At 39.4% G+C, this 23,616-nt stretch overlaps 2 long non-coding RNA genes and 1 pseudogene across 2 annotated transcripts; 2 read left to right on the top strand and 1 right to left on the bottom strand.

Moving 5' to 3' along the window:
• The window catches only part of LOC106413492, a 37,322-nt pseudogene extending 36,504 nt beyond the window's left edge, over positions 1–818 (top strand).
• Positions 819–903: 85 nt separating this feature from the next.
• On the bottom strand, positions 904–4,148 carry LOC125591394. The gene is made up of 2 exons (XR_007327386.1): positions 2,145–4,148; positions 904–1,792 (listed from the first exon to the last, which is right to left on the bottom strand). It is a non-coding gene; the product is annotated as an uncharacterized LOC125591394 (long non-coding RNA).
• Positions 4,149–21,256: 17,108 nt separating this feature from the next.
• Positions 21,257–23,321, top strand: LOC106411673. The gene is made up of 2 exons (XR_001282414.3): positions 21,257–22,496; positions 22,848–23,321. It is a non-coding gene; the product is annotated as an uncharacterized LOC106411673 (long non-coding RNA).
• Positions 23,322–23,616: the final 295 nt, after the last annotated feature.

Here is a 23,616-nt window from a genome sequence, read left to right as displayed (position 1 = left end):
TTGCCACCATAGTCATTGCCTTGGCTTCGACCCTGGTTGTTATGCTTTTCAATTAATATATAAGAAATATTATTTTCGTCTACTCAAATGACCTTGACATAAAAATTATGCTATTTTGGATTAGAAATTTCAGGGATTGATAATAAATAACAAACATAAAGTTCACTAATAATTAATTAATTATAGAAATATAAATATTAGGTTTACAATTTATAAAACCAACACAAATTTGTATGCATGTAACAGTTCTTACGTAAAGTTTTAGATATTATTGTGTACTTAATAAACAATTTTATGACAATTTATCTTTGTGCGACTAAAATTGTGTAACTGAATGTTAATTACAGGAATAGAAAAATAGAGAATAAAGATATAGCGATGTGGTACACTGTCGGATTCCACCATGTTCCATGTCAAGAAGATTTTCCGACAATGCCTACGTTGTCTAGTGGCTTTGAACTCCGTCCGGTCAACTTTTTCGAGCAAAATCCTGTCTTCAAGACCAAACTTATCAAGCTCACCACCGCTCCAAAGTGCACTCCTTGTAAGAACAACTAGCCTTTGATCCGCGCACCCGCGCGGCTGTATTCATATTTTTAACTTTTAATATTATCATAAACATAATTGTTTATGTTCTTGTTATAGATTCATAAGTTTTGACAATTGTGTGTCTTATTCATTGTGTTTTGCGTCTATTTATGAACTATGAGATTATGTTTTTCTTTTATTGTGATTTTATTTACTTAGCAAAGTGAAAATTAAATTGTAAAATATGAAAGTTTTTGTTTTATTGGTTTTATGAAATTAAACTATTAATATTGGGATTGAAGTTGAATATTAAGTTAACATTTTATATTGATATTTTTAAAGCAAATATATTATTTAGACAGAAACATAAAAAAATAATGAAAGCAAGTTAGGCAAAATACAATTGTACCACATTTTTAAGAAAAAACTCCAATATAATTTTGTAAAGAACAAAAACAGAATGGATAAAAGAAAGAGCGTCATTTTCTAAGACAATACCTATTTGGAAAAGAATGACTCAGAGTCCATCACATCAACCTTCACTTGTACCACAAGCAATACAATTACCGTCTGCTCTAGAATTTTGAAGATCACATACCGCTACTTAAGCCAGGCTTAGAGCTTGGTCATGATCACATAAAAGAGCAATCTTTAGAACAAACCCATCAAAGTTACTTGTTTTCTCCAACATCCTTTCTCTCAGAGCTACCAAGATAGGGATCTCAATCTTCTCCTCACTACTCATCAATGCCATTTTCATATAAACAACAAAGCTACAAAAGAGATGATTAAACCATTTGAAAGAGCGACTTGCCTGATTATAGAGAAACTCTGAGACTGTTACAGCAACCACAAAGAGGAGATTGTTTTGTAAAGCTACTGTAAGACCATATAGTAAAGCTACGTAGTTTGCTACAGACTCTTCAGCGTAAAAGTCCAGCTTCTTCTGGACCTGAATCAACTCAAAATTTCCTGATCTCTTCAATATAACACCAATTCCTGAATAACCAGAACTTGAATCTCCTCTCTCGGTTATTGAAACTCCTTTAAAGAACAACTTAACAGAGAATTCACCCCCAAGTTCATCTCTTTTCTCCTCTTCCTCCTCCTCCTCATCCTCGGCTACTTATGCTGTATTATCACTTTCCTTAGACCATACTTGTTCATCAGCACAATAGCTTCTAAAATCTTCCACATCTACTATGTGGCTCAATGGCAGCTCATCATCATCATCACAAGAAACCTCTGGATTCTCCATGTTTGGCTACAAAAGGTACAAACTTTCTTTACTTAGCAACAAACCAAGGAAGCCTAATAAGAACTGTGACAAAGCCAAACCTTCTAGACATCATCTAACCTTAAACTTAGAGAGAAAATGAAAAAGACATGAAATTTAAGTTAGAGATCAGCAGAACAGCTAATCTTACACCAACAGATCAGCATAAATAATTTGGACAATAACAAAAGAAACAGACGATTTGTTCACCCACTGAAACCAACCAAACCCCTCAATTATTACATTAGACTAAAGGGGAAAAATAATTAAATAATTAGCAAAGAAAACGTAGAGATATGCTACGATCATTAGGAAAAACACAAACTAAGAAATTTCTTACCGAGTAGAGGGAGATTTACACTTGGAAACTAAAACTACGAAGAAAATGACCAATCTCTCTATGCTATGTTCAGACTGCGTCAGAAAGCCTCACAGTTAAGATACCCGAAGCTGCTGGTGGTTGGAACATCTTCTCGACGGCGGACTTCTCGAGAAAAAGTGAGGGTCAATGGTGAATTCATTTTCCGGCTTTGCTGTGATTGATATGTTCACGAGTCGATTTATATAAATACCATAATGAAATACCTCTCGCAACGTCGACTCCTTCAACGCCGCCTGCGCACGAGTTTCCACCATTGAATCCGATCAACAATTACCAACCGCTCCGAGGAAGAGTGGCTCTGATACCACTAATAACGAGGATCCGTTGATTTCGTTATTTGAATCGCTTCGCCGTTCATGAAACAACAAAACATAATCCAGATGTAGAAGATCGTAAACAAGAAAGATCTTCAAACGATAAGGATCAAACGAGTTACAGAGATGTTACAGACTCAAGAAAGTTCACAATCAATTTCGAATGAATGAAACAGAATGAACAAGCTCAACTCTTAAACAGACGAGTCAATAGCTAGTCTTGATAAAATGGCCTTATTTAGATCACTGGCATTAGATTGTAAATATTTAGGAAAAATCAGGGTCAAATCTTATCTGTAGTTCTATTTTAATAATTTAGATTAATAACTAGTTTATCATTCATGATTTGAACCTTTATGAGCATTTGTGAAGATTTCAAGAGATAATTATGCGTATCTGTACAATTCTCATAAAATATTGATAAACAAACTATGTAATGAGTTTTAATCATAATTTTTCAATTTGAAATTATTTTACATAATTTTATAAATATATTTGGAAAGCTGTATATTCATTTTTTGTATATTTTCACTAATAATTGTAATAATCGTAGAACCTCCACAGATTCTGCTAATGTACACTCTGCCCCTATTATTCCGTCTACTGATTCCTCTGCTCCTCTTGCCTCCCCTGTTCCCGATCCTGTAAAATCCTCACCTGCTATAAAAAGCCATACCACAAACACAACACCCTCTCAGCAAAAGCCTCACCAAAATTCCCTACTTTCGTCCTCTAACCAGTTAATCCCTTTCATTCCAAACCCTTTATCCCCACCAAGCCCAGACCTCCATTAAAAAGACCACGTTCCAGCCCCTCAAACCAAAAATTCCCATCTTTTACTGCTCAACTAAATTTCTTCTCTTCATCATCCTCTAACCTAAATCCTCCGATCCCACCTGATTCCACTTTTCACTTTGACCCTTCTTCTAACCCCTTCTCTCTTTTGGTGCCTCATGGCCCTCTTCATCCTGAAGAGGCCATTGACTAATTCCCTATGAATACAATTTTTTTTTTTTGGAATGTTGGGGGACTAAATGACCCGATAAAACATTCACCCTTTTGCCAATGACTTTCGAGTCATCAACCCTCTTTTGGTACTATACTAGAGACTCACATCAAAACCCATAACCTTAACCACCTTACGGGAAAGCTCTGTAGAGGATGGAACTTTACCTCTAATTACTTGGCAGACGGCGATGGCAGAATCATTGTTATTTGGAAGGACAACATTTTTGTGCATGTCCTGCATCTATCGAGACAAGCCATTACTTGTGAAATAAAGATGCCTGGAACCTCAGTCTTTATATACACGGCAGTCTACGCCTCTAATGAAAGCTCGGAACGCACTGACCTTTGGGTTGAGCTTCTGAATACTTATCAAACCTTCTCCCTTGCTACCACCCCCTGGATGTTAGGTGGAGACTTCAATCAGATCTTGCATCCGGCTGAGCACTCTCTACTGGACGTAAACTCTTTATCCCCAGCCATGATCGAGTTCAAAGATTGTCTCACTCAAATGGGTCTCTTTGACTTGCGTTTTCAAGGATCCCTGTTTACCTGGACTAACCGAAGGCCTGAGGAACCTATAGCTAAAAAACTAGATCGCTTGCTCATCAATAACCACATCCTTAACCTTTTCCCTGATTGCTCAGCCTTCTTCCTTCCATCACTTATGTCAGACCACTCCCCTTGCCTCCTCAACCTAGCCTACAAAATCCCTATCTCTGGCACCCGCCCGTTTAAATTCTTTAACTACCTATCTAAACACCCGTGGTTTCATCAAGTGGTACTTGAAGCTTGGACACAAACCGGAGGCACTGCCTGGATCCTCACAGCTCTTTTCTGGAAACAGAAACAAATAAAGAGTGCTTCAAAACAACTTAATAAAAATAATTTTTCTCAGATTCAGCAAAGAGTGTGTGAGGCTAACCTTGTTTTACAAGATTTGCAGGTACAGGTTTTGCAGACTCCAACAACACAGCTATTTGAACTGGAGAAGCAAGCAAATGATCGCTGGCTGTTCCTCAGAATGAGTGAAGAGTGCTACTTCAAGAAAAGATCACGGATTAACTGGCTCAAAGAGGGAGATCAGAACACAACATACTTTTTCCGGGTACTGCAAACGCGCCTCAGCTACAACACTATCAGATCCTTCATACTTCCCTCAGGGGCAGTCATAGAAGACCCTCTGGACATGAGCGCTCATGCAATCAATCATTTCACAAGCATCCTCGGTCCAAAACCGACTCTGCGAATTGGTGTTATATCTACTGTGGAATGGTTCCAGTCTCTACCTCCCTTCCGTAGTGATCAGAGCTTCACTGCTGAGATGATGTCTATTCCAACATTTGAGGAGATCACAAAAGTGTTGTACAAACTGAATCCCAACAAGGCAACAGGGCCGGATGGGCTTACTTTTGGGTTCTATAAAGCATATTGGTCTATTGTGGGAAATGAGGTGGTGCATGCTATTCAGCACTTCTTCTACTCTCCATTTTTGCCAGCAACAACAAATAGCACCATCTTGTCGTTGGTCCCTAAACACACTGGAGCTTCGCTGATAACAGACTTCCGCCCGATTTCATGCCTCAATACTCTCTACAAAGTTGTCTTCCGTCTCTTAGTAAAGCGATTAAAGCCCATCTTGCCGCCTCTCATTGTACCTAGTCAGACGGCGTTTGTCAAAGGCCGTTTGTTAGTGGAGAATACATCATTAGCAGAAGAACTCATAAATGGTTATCACAAAGTCAATGGCCCCAAAAGGATTACAATAAAAGTAGACATAGCAAAGGCGTTTGATACCTTATCTTGGGACTTCCTATTCTCGTGCTTGGAGGGCTTCAACTTGCCAAGAGACTTTATCTCCTGGATCAGAGCTTGTGTTTGTACTGCTGTGGGAACCGAAATTCACACCGACGATTTCCGTAATCGGAGGAAAGTCAGGAAACCCTAACTTTCCCTGAGGTCCCGGATTCTCTGCGAGAGCCAACGACAAGTGACCAAATAAATGCGGAAAATATGAAAAGATAACAAAACGAATTTATAGAAAAGGTAGATCTTATTTCGAATCCGCGTAAGAGCGTTGCGATCATTACAAGAGATTATAAAAGCTTCGGCCGCAAGAGCTGTCAGCGAATTACCTAGTTTTAGCGACCTAAAACCTTAAACCTAGTTGAGTCGCAGCTCGATAATAGTAGACAGAAAAGATACGAAAATGGTTTTGATTGATTTCGGACTGAACCTTATGAAAGGCTGCCTACGTACCCCTTTCGAGGCTCAAGCCGAACGTAGTTCAGGAGTGAACCAAGAGATCGAACTGCTTGTGCGCGTTCATCTGATAATCGGGTGTCAGTCATAGAAACAGAGCATGTCGAGAATAATGCCTCAAACTTTCTAAGTGCCCAGAGTCCCCTTTTGCCTCTCGCCTAGGACTCCTTATATACCTGCTCCTAGGTCGGTTTGCGCCTTTCCCCTTCTGCCCTTAAGCCGTCATAGCTCAAAAATGGAGATATTCCAATTTTCCCGATGTTCGTGATTATCTTCGGAAACTTCACATTTATCCGCGGAAACTTGACATTTATCTTGCCTTACGAACCAAGCATAAACCATCATAAGGCTTATGGGTTTTTTGGTTAAGAAATCTTAAGTGGGATTCGAGTTGCGTTTTAGGCCTCTTTGGGCCGTCTTTGACTCGAAACGTTTATTATGGTTTCTTCGATAAAAACAAACTTCCCGCGGGTTTTATCATAAAGTTTGACTGATGACTTCAAGTGATGAGAAACAAAGAATGGTTTAGCCATGGCCTACGGGAGATAGCATTAAAGAGTAGACGAGAATGCATGGATTCGTTTCGTACCGACGTTTTGGGAAAGTTCGGTCGCTACGCAGCGACCGAGCCGTGTACGTGCTTGGTCGCTACATAGCGACAGAGCTTGGGTGGAGCTTGGTCGCTACGTAGCGACCGAGCTTGGCTTGAGATCGGTCACTACGTAGCAACCGAGCCGTGTGCGTGCGCGGTCGCTACGTAGCGACCGAGCTTGGCTTGTGTGTGGTCCGATGGCCATACTTGAGCTTTTCCGTGGCCGATTTGGATATGTGTCTGTTGCCTTCGGAAAATCGGTATTTAGTGGTTCGATTGAGATTAGAATAAGATTTTACCGCAAGGCTCTTCGTAAAGATTTCTTTACGAAGATAACTTTTCGTAAAAATGTTCATGCCGATTTTTACGGACTTTCAGACATTGATTCCGTCGTGACCGATTTTGACCCCAACAATTAGCCCCCCAGCTCGTTAGAACCATGAGCTTCTAGCGTGAGGTTCTAGCGAGTGGCTTGGCAAGTTAGGCAAGTTAGGTGAGTTAGGTGGAATTAATGGTTGAAAATGTCTGTGGTAAGTGGTCTTCTCGCTCTTCTAAAAGTGGAACGTGATAAGATTGGGGCTGCGCCTTATGACGGCTGCCTACGTACCCTTGTTGAAGGGATCAAGCCTTTCGTAGTTCGTCTTGGAGTTCAGGTTCTTATGACTAGTTTTCTAGCGAGACCTTTACGGTCTAGTTTATATGTAGAGGTTATCAGGCGTGTTACTACCGATGGCATTTTATATGGGTGTAGAGGGAAGACTACGAGTTGTCATCTCGTAATCTAACTTTGTGTGAACTGCTATATCTGTGATCTGTTTCGAGAGTTTTCAGCAGTGTGTAAACCTGAGCGATTTCTGAAGACACTCGAATATTGGCCAAGAGACAAATTTTAGGATCTCGTATCAGGGTGTTTGATACTATGCCTAGAGATGTTAGAGACCAGTGTGATGGGTTTAGGGCAAGACCTAGGTCTAATCACGGCTTTAGGGGGTGCGATGACTACTTCGACTTACGTTTCCCGTATCGTTTTAAACTCCGCGATATTTTCTCGGCTTACTTGACTTGTATGGTAGGAATCAAGCATCCCTTTGAGGAAAATTTTTAAGTCTCCTGAAAGTGCTGACCAAAAATTCGGATTTTTATATAGCGTTATTACCCTTGTGTCGGGTGTACGAGAGCTACCTCTACGAGATGGCTAAGTCTGTTTAGGACGTTAAGAGTTTGTTGTGATCAACAACAAACTTATCGGTAGATATTACCGTTTTTGAGTCTTCGCGAAGAATACGTGTTTGAGAAGATGTTAGTATGTATGACTGTTTGGTCTTCCAAGAAGGTGCATTTATCGAGGAAGGTAATTTTGTCGAAAAATTGTTCTTCAGGCATCTGCGACGTCTCGCAATGCTGAAGATTGATTTTTTTATTTTGTGTGCCGCGTTTTGTTCTTGAAATGTTCGCGGGCATGAAGATGTTTCACGATATTGCAAGGGTTTAGTCTTAGCCCTGCGTTTGAGAAACATTCTGGTCTGTCTACGGATGTTCGCAGCCAAAATTGTTGTTCCTGTTTGGATGCTAATAATTTTATTTGCGATCGAGGAATTAGGACTGAGGGGTCGCGTAAATTTGTCCATGGGAAGAAGCGTTTTCCTTCATAGTGCTTTGTGAAGTGTTGGCCTTTCGAGATCTATTTCGTGCATTTTTGAGGATGTTTTGTATAGCTCTAGAAGCTTTGTTACAAATTTTTCCTTACATGCTGCGTATTATGGGTAAAACATAGCGGGCTTAAAGTGAATTGTGGAATGTATCGAACTTGGTCGATTGTCGACAAGTTTTGGTATTTCGTTAACTGTTTGGTTGTTAGGACTGAGTTTCGTTACGAAGAATTTATCATATGATTTCCGACCGTGGTATACGATAATTATTCTCTTAATGGTCTCACGACGTTTTTAGACAAATCGTGGATTGTTATTTAGCCGTTAAGTGATGGAGCGATGGTTTCTCAAATAGTTTGGCTTGGCGTGAAGGATGTGTTCACTCAGATAGCCAAGGATGTTGTAGGTCGAGGATTAGACCATGGTACTTTGACATTTAAGGTCATGTTAGTTTACGATCGTCCTTAAAGGGGATGGCAAATTCTGGTTTGGACCTTTACTGGAAGGCGTAATTGACCGAGGGCCAAAGAACGCTTGTCGAGATTGATAGGCCAAGTTTGCCAGAGTTATCCCTCTTAAGATGGCTGATAGTCATAGAAAACGATTCTATGCTTTAGGTTTCAGTTATATGATGTATGTTTCGTATAATGTTACCTACAGTCTTATGAAAATTAATTCGTTTTTGTCTGAGGAAGACGTAGCCTAAGAGGTTTGATACAGAACCAGTGCGGAGTCAGTTGCGGGACGATTGCCTGCTCGGATGTGACCGAGGGGAACGAAACGCAGAAGCCAGTGAGCCGCATGGCTAAAATACGAGATCTATTAAATCGTAATGCGAAGAGATCTCTCTTTAGATTGGTCATCCAAAGTCAAATTTTACAGCTTTGTGTTTGCTATACAAAATATACTTCTTCGTAAAACCAGTTATATTTACTTTCAAAATTTTCTTCGTAAGACTTGGTCTGATTGTACGAAGGATTTTTCATGTAAGTAATGGGGACCGGTTTTACGAAGATTGTAAATTGTTGATATGTATACACATGTCAAAGTAGCGTTGTTTCTGCCACTACAAGGGAAGGGGGTAAAGATAGCATAATAAGATAGCGTTTTAGCCTATAATGTTATCGTTGAGCTAACCTTTTTTTTAAGATAGCGTTGTTTTTTACGCATGCTATGTTATATTTTTCGGAGTCTAAGTTGTGCAACGCTTTTTATTTTATATAGCTTTGGTAATCTTCAAACGCTATGTATGGTTTAGGCGGAAAATTATTTCATTCTCCCGTTTAAAGTACTTACACAATTTCATCGTTTTCATCGTTTTCGTCTCTTCCCTCTCATTCTCGATTTTCCCTCTCACTCCTTTTTTCACATCTCTTTGTTTCGGGAAAATCTCGGCTGACTCAATTGAATTCTCTCATCTCCTCTCGATCTCAAAATCTAGTAGATTTCTTCTTCGATAAAGTTTCTCCGCGAACCAGATCTGGATTCAAAACCCGTGGGGTTCTAAAGTCTTCAGAATTCGATTGAAGGTTTGATTTTTCGGTGTAATCGATAATTATATGGATCTAGGGTTTCAAAATGTTAATTATTTAGGATTTTTGACCGATTTTGGGAATTTTTACAGAGAATCATCGGCAGCTCAAGATCTATCTCGGAAGCTGAGGTATGTATAATTGTAGGGTTTTTATTTGAGAAAGGGGTTTCAATGTTTCTGTTGACTAATTAAGGCTTTTAAAACAGGTTTCACAGACAGCTTTTGGTGGTGGGTTCAAGCTGAGGTATTTGTAATTTCACAGACAGATTGTAGTGTTAAGTGATTTAGTTTTGTCTAACTTTAAACGATTTTGCTTTCTTTTGCAGATTATATTTTACAAGATATTTGCAACGTAAAGGTACTTTGCAGATAATCCTTCTCTTCTCTCGTATGTGTCTCTAAAGTCTTAGTGTATTTGGGCTTATGTTCATTATCACACATGTTTGCAAAACCCTTTGAGCTTGGAGCTGTGGTGGTGCTGTGACATGGATAAGTCTTGGGTTTGGCTTCCAAGGTATGGTTTTATATGTAATTATCGTTAACTCTGTTACTTACAACTGAGTCTATTATGATTGAATTTTCAAATGTTTTTTGCTTTATAGGACTAGCCTTGAGTATGAGCAAGGAGCAACGGATTTTGTTTATGGGTCAGCAAAGAGGTTGGAGGCACATCGATGAGCAGACCAAAGATACAATGTGGGAGGAGGTGCAGGTACAATTTCTTTATTTTTACTTCGTAAAAATTTCATATTTCTTTATTTTTATATGATAACGTAGGAAATTATTGTAGGCGAGGTTCAATTTGACAGAAGATTGGCAAAAGACGTCTGTCTTCCAGCAAATGGGTTGCGTTTTTAGAGCTTCTAAGTCAAGGCTTGTTAAGAAATTGTGTTCTTCAATGAATACAGAAACTCTACGATCCTTAAAACCAAGCAACATTCACAATGAAGCTGTTTGGATAAAGTGGGTGAAGAGTAGGACATAACACTCTTTCAAGGTGGTTTATTTTAAATCTTTCCGTTAAATTAAAGGTTTGCTATATTTATAATTGGAATGTGATTGTATGAACGAAGTGACCAATTCAGAGATATGCGGATGCGTCAGATTCCACACACCACCAGTCGGAAAGGAATGGGTCGCCTTGCTGATGAAATGGTATGTTTCTGTGATTTAGTGTATTGGTGAGTTAAGTTCTCTTTATACCTTACTTTCTTTGCTACTTGTAGACAAAAAAGGCATCTGGTCGAGTAAGATTACTAGAAGCAAGATCTGGATAGCTGGACATACACATGCAGATGGAAGAGCCGTGAGACCAGAGTTTGAACAAACAATTGTAAGAAGTTATCAAACCTGTTTCCGTTATACTTGATTATCTATATTGATACCCATTCAAATTTGATATCGATCAGGAACAAATTAAAAAAATTAATAGTGAGATGGGATCAAACTCCACTATTAGTGTTAAAGAAGATGCTGTGAGTCAGGTTCTAGGTAAAGACAAGGATGGAAGAGTCAGAGGAATGGGAAGAGGGATTACTGCTACCAAGCTAGCTTTCATACAGGCTCGAGATGTTCATGTGCAGAAGCTTGAAGCTAAGCAAGCAGCATTGGTCACTGAGGTTGAAGATCTGAAACACTTGGTTCGTGACTTAGCTAAAGGAAAAAGTGTAAGTGTAAGTGTAAGTGAATAAGGTAATGTGCTTATAATATCCTCTCTCAGCCGAATATTAATTGTTTTCTATGTTCTCAGAAAGATCAGGATGATCGTTCACAATCCGGCAACACTGGTACAAGCAAAGGATCACTTATGTGTCAGCTACTTGATTGGTATTCCGAAAATGATGTTGTTGTCGGTGAAGGAGATCTATGCTCTGTTGAACCGGCTTACAAGATTGGCCGTATTCCACTTGGACCTAATGCAGCAGCTGTACTTGTTAACTTAGTAGTTGATAAGAAAGCATATGTATGGAGGCCTACAACAGCTATCACCTTACTTGGAGACACTATGGGAACAAAAATTGCATGGCCATTCGATAAGCTCATTCTCGACAGTATGGATTCTCCAACTGCAAACAAGACTGCTGGTTCCTCGGTAAGATTACTAGTCATTTATTCAGTGTATTAAAAAAATTATATCATTAGAAAGGTTATTTACTAGGTGATCCGTATATTATGTTTTTGAATGACTACTCAGGCTACAAATGCTTGGAAGATAGAATCCAAATTATTGCTTGGACAAATGATGCTGAAGTGATTGCTGAGGGATATATGGTTTCGACTGACCCAACAGAGATGGTCAATAATATTCATTTGGGTCCGAATGCTGCAAAAGTTAAGATTGACAAAGTGATTAACAAAGAGGCTTACCTGTGGAGACCAAATGAAGACATGAAAGTGATTGGCGATGCACTGTTTGCGTACGTAGCATGGCCAGTTTCTAAGGTTCTACTGTGTGAAGGAGCAAGACCAACTAAAGATTCATCATCTAAGGTACCATCGGTTGCTAAAGGAGCAGTACCATCTAAAGTTTCATCTTCTAAAAATTCATCACCTAAGGTACCATCGGTTGCTAAAGGAGCAGTACCATCTAAAGTTTCATCTTCTAAAAATTCATCACCTAAGGTAAAATTCTACACATAATTATCTAACTTTCACATTCATCTATTGTTTTCTTAAAATGATGATATGTATTTTTCACTTGTAGAGTGTAGCTAACAGCTCAGGTACAAGTGTCTCTCCTAAGAAGAACTGCTTACTCTTAGACTGCTTTGGATCAGGTCAAACGGTTGCAGAAGGAAAAGTTATATCAGACAATCCAGAAGACAAAGTCCATTTTGTTACATTGGGTCCAAACGCCAGCAAGGTATGGGTTGAGGTATGTAAGATTGACGACGACCGTGTATGGAGACCAACCTTAGAATTCCAGATTGTTGTTGATGCATTAGGTTCTACAATCGCTTGGCCTAATGACAAGATTGTTTATATGTGAACCAGTGTCTTATATTGGATTGTCTTGGGTAGTAGAACGTGTTTGGCTAGTTGAATACTTTGTTTGTGGTTTGGTTGTGTGAGACTTGATGGTTTGGCTATTAGAACTTATGTATTCGAGACTTAACGTTTGGCTTATGACATTGTGTTTCTCTATTGATCAAAATATGGTAGAGCTAATAAAGACAACTCATACGTTGATTCCAATTATAAAACAAAACTCAGCTAAAATTACAGAAACAACAACAAAAGAGAAATCGCTATATTAAAACTAACAATAACATCAAAATAGTGCTATGTTTATAACACCAATAGCAAATATAATACGCTATTATAAATATTACAATTGCATAACAAATAACCGCTATCGAAATAAAACTTAAAATTGCATACGGAAAAACGCTATATAAAGTGCCGAAGAAAAGATTGCGGGGGCAGACACAACGTTCACCATAACGCTATGCTATGATGTAATAGCGTTTTTCCGGGGCTATATATGTGACATTTTCTTGTAGTGTGCGGGGTTTACGAGAAACGTTTCTGCTGTGATTTCGGTCTTAGGTGAAAGTTGCTTGGAGTTACTCATGAAGTGTTACCGAAGTTTATTTCACTATGATCTAGTCGCAGAACGTTTTTCATTGGTTTTTTTTTTTGAGAGGATTCTCATGACACATTCGTTTCTGGAACGAATTGGTCAACCAGAGGTAGATCTAGCCAACGATCGGGAAGAAAGTGTTCCCTTTAATGTGCTCGATGCTACATTTATTCTCGAGTTTTCTTCGTCACAAATGTTCTCGAGGCTTTTCCGTGACTCACTTGGTTTCAACGGGAGCTGAAAGAAATGCTTTGATGCTTGAAGATTCTCGTAGAATTTTTTTTACGAAAATGGCTTTAATTAAAGCCGGAAAGGGCTTCAAGACTTTGGCTAATCATCGAGTTTCAGTTTGATATTGGTACAGGTTTTCTATATACATGATTGCGACAAGAAATGCTGTGTAGTCTGTGATATTATGTTCATGATCGTCTGGATACGTTGCTAGCGTTTAGACGAATTTTAGATTGTCGTTTCCCTACTTGGGACGATTTGCTTTGACGAAAGCGTTTTCTTGACGATTTGCAAAAGTTTTTGAAGTTTGAGAGTATACGAGTATAGTATATGTACGTACTCCCCTTTTTTTTTTACGAAAAAAACGGTTGAACCGATACTTTGAAGAGTTGTGTACGTTTCTTCTTCCGAGGTTTGGAATGATCGATAATCCGGGACGATTTACAGACGACGCTGGGACTGTGATTTGGTTGTTTCCAGATTGACGACTTGGAATATGTCGGTTTTAAGAAAATCGCTAGAAACAAATCGGTTTTAAGACGATGTTCGTGTCTCTAGTTTTTTCTCTCTTTTGGGAGGCGAGCTGGATATGCGTGGCGATCGTTTCTCGATTTTCAGAGAGTTTAGATCAGTTTGCAAGATCTGGATGAACAGTCATGGAACAATATACCGGGACAAGAAAAATCGCCTAAGACTTAGTTCACTAGACTATCCACCTAGGTTTTAAGTTCCCTAAAGTTCTACGGCAGTCTCAAATGCGTTTCTATTTCTTAGTAATTTCCTACGAGAGTTCCAAGCCTGATTTCAAGTCGGAAATACCTTAGTTCTCTCGAAGATTCGGGTTAGCCTCTTCTCCGTTTTGCTTGCTCATTTGCCCTTACTCTTTTCGTGTCTGTCTGCCCATTTCGAATAGCAAGAATATAGATTTTTCCTGGACTTCTCTGCTTTCCTGGCCGTGTTTAGGCTGCTGTCAATATTTGTGGTTTTCAGGATCCATGTTTCAATCTGAGTATCATTGGATTTACGAAAGTGAATGAGCATCTCGTCGAAATTTTTTTTAGAGTTTAGGAATAGCCAGGGATGCTCAAGAGGTGCCAAAGATGATCAGGAGGTGCCAAGGATGATCAGGAAGGCTTTCCAGGTGATGATATTTTGGCGACAGATCGAGGCGCGAGAGGAAGGATGGTGAGACCGTGGAGAGAGGCGGATGGGCGAATTTTGATTCTCGGATTTTGCTCCATCTCTTTCCTTATCCGAGATTCTTTTTTTACGATTGTTGTTAGACTTTCGAAGGTTGTCAAATGTTGCCAACTTTAGTTTTACGAAAAAAATTTCAAAAAATAATATCGAGTTTAATTTTACAAAAGTTATTCCGCACAATGCTATCGATTTTAATTTTACGAAAGTTGTTTTGTAAAAGGTTGTCGAGCTTAATTTTTGCAAAGGTTATTTCGCAAGATGTTGTCGAGCATAATTTTACGATATTTGTTCCGTAAAGAAGTTTTGGTTGTACGAGAACCGTGACGAGGTTAATTATTGCAACCAAACTTAATCAGAAGTTTTTCTCATATCCGTGGGATTGATCCGTGGAAGTTTCGAGTAATTTTTTTCTGAAGTAAGATTTAGGTGACAAACATCGACAACTCGCGGAATTTGTTACTATGTAAGTGATACTTGAATTCTTACGAAACCTTAGGCTTCAGAAAACATTTTAGCGGTGGGGATACGATCTCCCGTTTTGCTTTATTTAGTCTTCGTCGGCCGTTTTAGGTTTCGGGTGATTCTATAGAAATTAACTTCGTTTCTCTGAAATTTATTTGGAAGAAGTACAGCAGTGGGGGTTTCATAACCGATTTGCTGCGCTTCCTTTTTATACGATAAATCTAGGGTTTTTCCGAAAGATATTCGGAAGAAGTACAGCGGCGAGTTATGTACCAGATTTGCTGTGCTTCCTTTTTTCTGCGACCGACCAAGGGCTTTTCCGCAAGATAGTCGGAAGAAGTACAGCGGCGAGTTATGTACCCGATTTGCTGTGCTTCATTTTTCCGCGATTAACCTAGGGTTTTTCTGCGGTTTTGGGGAGAGGAAGTTTTACTTTTCCGAAAAATTTTCGGAAAACGTGTTTTGGTAAAACCCTTACATGTTGAGATTTCTTTAGTTCGGTAATGAGCCAAACTTACGGGGTTTGATAAGATTTATCGTTTCCCTTTATGTTTAGAAAGAGAAATCGCGAGCTCGTTTCATAGCACTTCCTGTGGCGAAAAGTCGCGGAATTTGTTACTATGTAAGTGATACTTGAATTCTTACGAAACCTTAGGCTTCAGAAAACGTTTTAGCGGTGGGGATACGATCTCCCGTTTTGCTTTATTTAGTCTTCGTCGGCCGTTTTAGGTTTCGGGTGATTCTATAGAAATTAACTTCGTTTCTCTGAAATTTATTTGGAAGAAGTACAGCAGTGGGGGTTTCATAACCGATTTGCTGCGCTTCCTTTTTATACGATAAATCTAGGGTTTTTCCGAAAGATATTCGGAAGAAGTACAGCGGCGAGTTATGTACCAGATTTGCTGTGCTTCCTTTTTTCTGCGACCGACCAAGGGCTTTTCCGCAAGATAGTCGGAAGAAGTACAGCGGCGAGTTATGTACCCGATTTGCTGTGCTTCATTTTTCCGCGATTAACCTAGGGTTTTTCTGCGGTTTTGGGGAGAGGAAGTTTTACTTTTCCGAAAAATTTTCGGAAAACGTGTTTTGGTAAAACCCTTACATGTTGAGATTTCTTTAGTTCGGTAATGAGCCAAACTTACGGGGTTTGATAAGATTTATCGTTTCCCTTTATGTTTAGAAAGAGAAATCGCGAGCTCGTTTCATAGCACTTCCTGTGGCGAAAAGTCGCGGCAAGGTTTTTGATTTTCTCAAGAACTGTGGCATTTGCGTAAGCGTTGGCCATAGGAGCAGTCAGTGCTGCGAGTTTGTCTTTCATATATCCAGACATCGTTTCGATCAAGCGTTTTGTGGCCATGAGTAAGAGTAAACCGTAACCCCCCCCCCCCTCCTTCTAGCGCCAAACTGTGGGAACCGAAATTCACACCGTCGATTTCCATAATCGGAGGAAAGTCAGGAAACCCTAACTTTCCTTGAGGTCCCGGATTCTCTGCGAGAGCCAACGACAAGTGACCAAATAAATGCGGAAAATATGAAAAGATAACAAAGCGAATTTATAGAAAAGGTAGATCTTATTTCAAATCCGCGTAAGAGCGTTGCGATCATTACAAGAGATTATAAAAGCTTCGGCCGCAAGAGCTGTCAGCGAATTACCTAGTTCTAGCGACCTAAAACCTTAAACCTAGTTGAGTCGCAGCTCGATAATAGAAGACAGAAAAGATACGAAAATGGTTTTGATTGATTTCGGACTGAACCTTATGAAAGGCTGCCTACGTAGCCCTTTCGAGGGTCAAGCCGAACGTAGTTCAAGAGTAAACCAAGAGATCGAACTGCTTGTGCGCGTTCGTCTGGTAATCGGTGTCAGTCATAGAAACAGAGCATGTCGAGAATAATGCCTCAAAGTTTCTAAGTGCCCAGAGTCCCCTTTTGCCTCTCGCTTAGGACTCCTTATATACTTGCTTCTAGGTCGGTTTGTGCCTTTCCCCTTCTGCCCTTAAGCCGTCATAGCTCAAAAATGGAGATATTCCAATTTTCCCGATCTTCGTGATTATCTTCGGAAACTTCACATTTATCCGCGGAAACTTGACATTTATCTTGCCTTACGAACCAAGCATAAACCGTCACAAGGATTATGGGTTTTTCGGTTAAGAAATCGTAAGTGGGTTTCCAGTTGCGTTTTAGGCCTTTTTAGGCCGTCTTTGACTCGAAACGTTTATTATGGTTTCTTCGATAAAAACAAACTTCCCGCGGTTTTTATCATAAAGTTTGACTGATGACTTCGAGTGATGAGAAACAAAAAAAGGTTTAGCCATGGCCTACGGGAGATAGCATTAAAGAGTAGACGAGAATGCATGGATTTGTGTCTTATCGACGTTTTGGGAAAGTTCGGTCGCTACGCAGCGACCAAGCCGTGTATGTGCTTGGTCGCTACGTAGCGACCGAGCTCCACCCAAGCTCAGTTGCTACGTAGCGACCGAGCCGTGTGCGTACTTGGTCGCTACATAGCGACCGAGCTTGGCTGGAGCTCGGTCGCTAGGTAGCGACCGAGCCGTGTTCGTGCTCGGGACTACAACGTATTGGATAACGTATTGGATAAAAATCCTAATTCTAGCCGCCTAACTCTATACAAGAACCTTTTTCTAGTGTTTGGATCCCTCTTTATAGTCGGGACTACAACGTATTGGATAAAAATCCTAATTCTAGCGGCCTAACTCTATACAAGAACCTTTGTCTAGTGTTTAAATCCCTCTTTTATAGATAGTCGTTAATGGTAAATTAGGTTTCATCCTTTCATACCCTGAAATATGGAAAGATCTTCCTTTAGTATAAGTTTTCCATTCTACTTAGAGGCATGAATGAACCAGGATCTGGAACCAAAAATTGTCTAGACAGGAATCAAAGGCTGGCATGCTACTCGGAAGCATGAGTGATGACTCCTTGAATTAATTATCTCCAACAGTTTTCCCCTTATCTTTCAATTTCATGAATGAAGTTAGGAGATAACATGTGCACTTTGATCGATTGGAGTCATACCTTCTCAGAAGGTGAATGATTAGGATGTCTCTTCTTCAAGGTTTTTCCGGGTTGTTCTGGCCTGGACCATATAAGAACCCGGTAGTAGATATCTAAACACGAGTAGTCGAAGAATATATGTCGATCCTTTGGTGATTTAAGTCCAGGTTCGTACGAGATTATGTGATCTGGTGGTATTTTTTATCATGAATTCGTAATTCAGTGATTAACGAGATCCGTCTTTTGGCGCGAGGCTTTGGTGTCACATGGCCTGAGGGGCAGATAGTCTTTTAGGCACATGGTCGGATCAGGTAAAGGAATCTATATTATAATAGATCAGTTTTTACTCACTCCTCAGCGCGCCACGTCAAAATTTTGTGGGTCCCACTTTTAAAAAGTGTAAAAAAGTGTCAAACCCATGGCTCGAATCCGGGTTATTAAGATATAAACACCAACATTTATACCACCAAGCTAACTGATACCTTTGTACATTGATGGCCGAACCTAATATATATTTATGAAGGGCGGAAGCTCTTGCTTCTTTAGCTTCCTCTGAGGGTCGGACCTACAAGTGTATTATGGGTTTCATTTTTTAATGGGATTCATCACGTTATATGAAAAAAAGCTTAAGCTTGCAACAATTATGGTTTTCCTATATTGTAAACTGTTGTAGTTTAATATGGGTTATTTTCATCATTGTCTCAAACAAGTCTGACTCACAGAGTTGCGCCGTGTGTATGTTCGTAATCTATTTTTTCACCGGTGAACTCTTCATGTCCCCATCTTAAATCGCTTGATCATAAATGTTCCTGATTTGTAGCCCCTCTGTAAACCATATATATATGATTCTCATCTTTGATGAACCCAATCTGCATCTCCACAAAACTCATTGATTCCTCTTAGCTTTAACCATCTTTTAGAAAATGTTTCTCTCTGCCTCCCCAGTTCGTCAAACCGGCGTCCCGGCGTCCGTCACTCAACCTTCGAGTCTCTCTGTCTTGGTCTTAGTAGTCAGAGCATAGCCTTTGGCTTCCTCCGCTTCTGGGATTCCCTGAACTTCAAGAAAGACAGGGAGTTTGTGGGAATCACGGTTCTTTTCCTCGATGAAAAGGTAAGTTAATCTTCGATATATCACCCTTATTTAACATAATTGTTTTAATTTATTTCCTGATTCTTTGTTGGATAATACTACTTGCAGATTCCGTGATTCATGGGTTTACTCCCGTCGGACGTGCTAATCATTACATGCCATCTTTGAAAGCAGATTCCATTGTGAAAGTCGATCGTTTTGAGGTTGCTAGGTGCTCCAAGTGATTGCGAACACAAACCTAGAAATTGGTAAACATAGCATATTTGGCAGCTCCAAGCAAGATTACAATCAGGCAAATTCAAGCGGAATGACATACCAACAACTGAAACTGATAATTAGTCAACAAATTATCCCATATTTTCCTAATCTGAAAAAATCTACTGTGTTTCTGATCTATTTTTTCATCTACGCAACTTTAGCCTCTGTCATGGATAGCTCTCTCCCAAGAATTGCATTGACTATGGTTTCTGGGAAGAAAAAGATCTTGCTCCTGAAAAAAGACTGTGACAACCCTGTTGTAAGATTTTAGTTTGTGCAGAACAAAAAACCTTGATTTATTTTCTATTTAGTATAGTGATAGTTGTTGACAATTATTAGTTATTTGCCAATATTTTTTTTATGCGGCATTTCAAAACTCTCCATTCCAAGCGGAACAGCAGATGAAAGCTAATTTTTCTGGAAGCTCCTCGACTTCAAGACAGAATCAGAAGATAGATGTTGGTGGGAGGTTAATCAAGGGAATACTTCAGAGAAGTGAGACGGCCTAGCCAGATTTCATCTTTTGTACAGTCTGAGCAAAGAGTGGAACCCACAAAACAAGAGAGAAGAAAAAACAAAACACGAAATTAACATATTCAGATCTTCTCTCTTGCATGTCTAACATCTGGCGCCGACAAAACTCAACACCCACGGCAGACGAAACTGATGCAAGTAAACCTCTCATCAATCATGCTTAAAATCAATCTACGCTTTTCAATCTCACAAACTAAGAAACAATTTTACCTACATGAATCGGGAAATTAGTGCCCACATTCCCGACATAGAGAAAAAAAAAGAGTTGAAGTCCTAACAGTTTTTTCAGTATTAGACTAAACCACAGATTCAAAGCCCAGTTATTTTGAAACCCTAACATTTTAAATCCAAATTTATTATCTTTTTCCATGCACTATTTGATTTATATACAAACAACTACCTAAGTAAACACTAACAAGTTCCATCACCCTCAACTTTGAACATATAAGATATAAAAATATCAACATATGACTTCGTCGTTCATTCTTATATCAAACTCATCAACCTATGTAATATCCAAAGTCCCATCAATCACATTATAGACAAAAAAACAATAAAATCCCGTAAACAAAACTATATAATACACCTATAATGTAGCCGACCCCGCGCTTGCGCGGGGACTATGCACCTAGTTGTCAATATACTTAAGTTTGTACCTTGTTTTTCTGCTTCTAGTCGATGAATCCTGGCCTGGACCAGGAAATAAGTTTTATGACGTCATAATGAGCATAGATTTTTTTCTGGATGATAATGATCGCGTAGATCTGCCAGTGTCTATCAAGGAAAGTTTATTCATCTTGCAGGAAGCAGAAAATTTAAGTTTTGAAGCTGGAGAATAGATTTGATAGGATGAGGAACTTCTTTTATAAGTGAAATGTGTTATGGTCGATTATTTGAATCTCTTTGGGGGATTTTATTTCCCTCTTAACGGGATGTAGTCGTTATGGTCTTTGAAATCCTATTTTCTTGTAGGAGGAAGCTTGCATACTTCCTGATATTCAAAAATTTCTACCTTTTCTTTTTTTTCCTGCAAACGGCGCATTTTCGGAAAAAAAAAACTAGGCTTAGGCATGTTAGAATTTGATATACATATGTCCATGGAGTAATCCTCATTATACCTACTTGCGAAAGATTCGAAAGGATGGAAGAGTATCTTAATTTTTCTTCTTTCCCTTCTTCTTTCGTAGGCGCATGAGGCCCAAACAGCTTTTTTAGAGCCACTTTCCTTCCCTAGTCCTACATGGAGTGGTCTTCCCAAAGCTAATCAGAAAATCGCTCCAGTGGCTCCCTTAAGGTATTACCATCCCTATGGTTTTGAGAGGACCGGTCCTTTTCCTACGATTATAGAGGACAAAATTCTTAAAATCCAAAAGAAATTCTCCTTATTTCCATAGATGGAACTTCGGAGCCCAGATAGATTTGAATGGGCTTCTAATGGAGGAATGGATGAAATTTCCATCTATGAGGTCTTCCTGGTGGCGGGTTTTAGAAGAGGAACACATTCTCTAATAGCGGAAGTTTGTTATTTGGTATTTCTCTTTCACAACTCGATCCTCTGACTTGGCGAACTCTAATTTTCACCCAAGTACTGAGAGAGTGCATACCCTTTAGCATGCATGAGATTTTTAATGATATTTCTTTACTCCACTGGCTAATAGGAGAGAGTTCTATCATATTTGTTCCCGTGATGCCCAACCCTTTGCTAAAGAACCGTTAAAGGCTACCTGAGATATCATACCTTTTGAGAATCGTTGGAATATCTATCTTCTATCTTCTATCTTCTATTTTCTATATTTATAAAAGAGGGTTTTATCCCTCCTCTTTACGCCACATAGGATGCCAGCTAGATAAGTCGATGCCTCTCATCGTGTCCACTTAAAGTAAACGATGCGTTTCATTTAAATTATTATGCATACATGTGGGCTTCGTATTATTTTGGGCCCTAACTTTTTCACACTTTACCAGCCCGTACGGAAACACACCGTTTTGATACGAGGGTTGAGCCCCTCTTCATCTCCGATATTTGAGATCGACGCACAAACTGAGTTCTAAAAGCGTTGATTCGTCTTCACCAAAGTGGACAACGTAATCTAGGGTTCATCTTATTCTTCGATCCCTGAGCATCTTCACCAACAATGGAGTTTCTATAGGATGCGTGAGTTAGTCTTGAAGAATCTCTGTAAGAAGCTTCGATTGCGTCTTTACGCCTTCCTTTCTAATCCTTCGAAACGTTAATGGTTATTAATTCATCGCTTTAACAAACATCTGAATACCATCAACCCACGTCGAGCACGATCTGAGATTGATTCATCTTATCCCGCTGCAAGTCGGTCTCTCTGCACCTATAAAAGGTAAGCCATCTTTCCTTGAACATCATCCTCTCAATCCGTGATAACACCAAAGTTAATTTATTCTTTGAATGGCTAACTCATCAATCCTCTTCTTTAATGGCTTCTCGAGCTGCGACACAAGAAGCTGCGGTGAACGGAGTCCTCATCGGTTCGAATCAGCCCTAAGGACGAGGAGTCGCGGAGATCTCTGATCTCGTACCTCTCATTCCTCCTCTCGATATCTCTCGCTCATCATGGTCACTCTCTCTTCTTCTGATGATTTTAATCAGCTTTGAAATTGAACTTTGATATTGGATTACAGATTGTGGAGTTTTAGTTCGTCTACGAAATGAAATTGTATTCTTGACCTTCTGAATATTGCTTGATTGTCTGTAAGTCTTCTTGGTTTGGCTATTTTAACATAAAAAGTTTATGTCTTGGATTGTTTGGGTTTAACCACACGCGCAAAATTGTTTTCTGGCTCCGTTTGAGAGAAATTTAGTGTTTGTATTCATATGTGTTTCTGATGCCAAAAAAATAATTTTATGCTGTTTATTTATGTCTTTTTGATGCCAAAAGAAAATTGTCTGCCGTTTATCTGTGTTTAGATAGAGGAGGATTACGTGGCTATGTGAGGAGATGGAGTTGAGATGAGGATGCTAGCTCTTACTGCTTTAGATGTTCTACGGTTCCTCAGATTTTTCAATCGATACAGGTTTTTGTGTTTTGAGTGAACTTTTGACGCTGAGGAAGTGAGGATATGAAAGAGTTCAGTGTGTAGCATGCAAGACAACAGATGAGTTATTGCAATAAGCTGGCTAAACTTGATGGAGTTCCATACCGTGATTTCACTGGATAGGTCTAGGGTTTTTTTTTTGGAAAATAAAATAATTTAGTTTGCATCTTATTGAGGGTTAACATGATAAACTCAAGCATCTTGCTTAGTTGTTGTTTGTCTTGCGCTGTGTGCTGTTCGCAGGAGAAGATTTGCCTATTCTCTACGGGTTTGAATGTAAGGATAATGTTTGAGACCAACACACGAAACCCACCGGGTCTTATAAATGACAATGTCACTTACCAAATAACTGCCAAAACGAAAACAATCACAAATTTAGCAAAACACCACTACAAAACTGCAGTGCAACATACCATCCCAATATAAAAGCCACCCTCAAGAACTGCAAACTAACCTCCCTGCAACCCATGTTAGTCAGGATAGTTGTTTGCTTGAACTCTGACCTCACAGCACCTTCTTTTTTTTATCAACACCACAAGACTCACCTACAACAACTAAGACAATGGAATCAAAAGCAGAGCTTGAAGGTTATTTGTTTGAATCATCAACCTTAAACTGTTACTATTAAACCAATATAAACC

This window comes from Brassica napus, chromosome C8 (genome assembly GCF_020379485.1).
Source record: "Brassica napus cultivar Da-Ae chromosome C8, Da-Ae, whole genome shotgun sequence".
In the NCBI taxonomy this organism is placed as follows: Eukaryota; Viridiplantae; Streptophyta; class Magnoliopsida; order Brassicales; family Brassicaceae; genus Brassica; species Brassica napus.
Note: the sequence above shows the minus strand (reverse complement) of the source record. Positions and strands in the feature narration are given on the sequence as shown.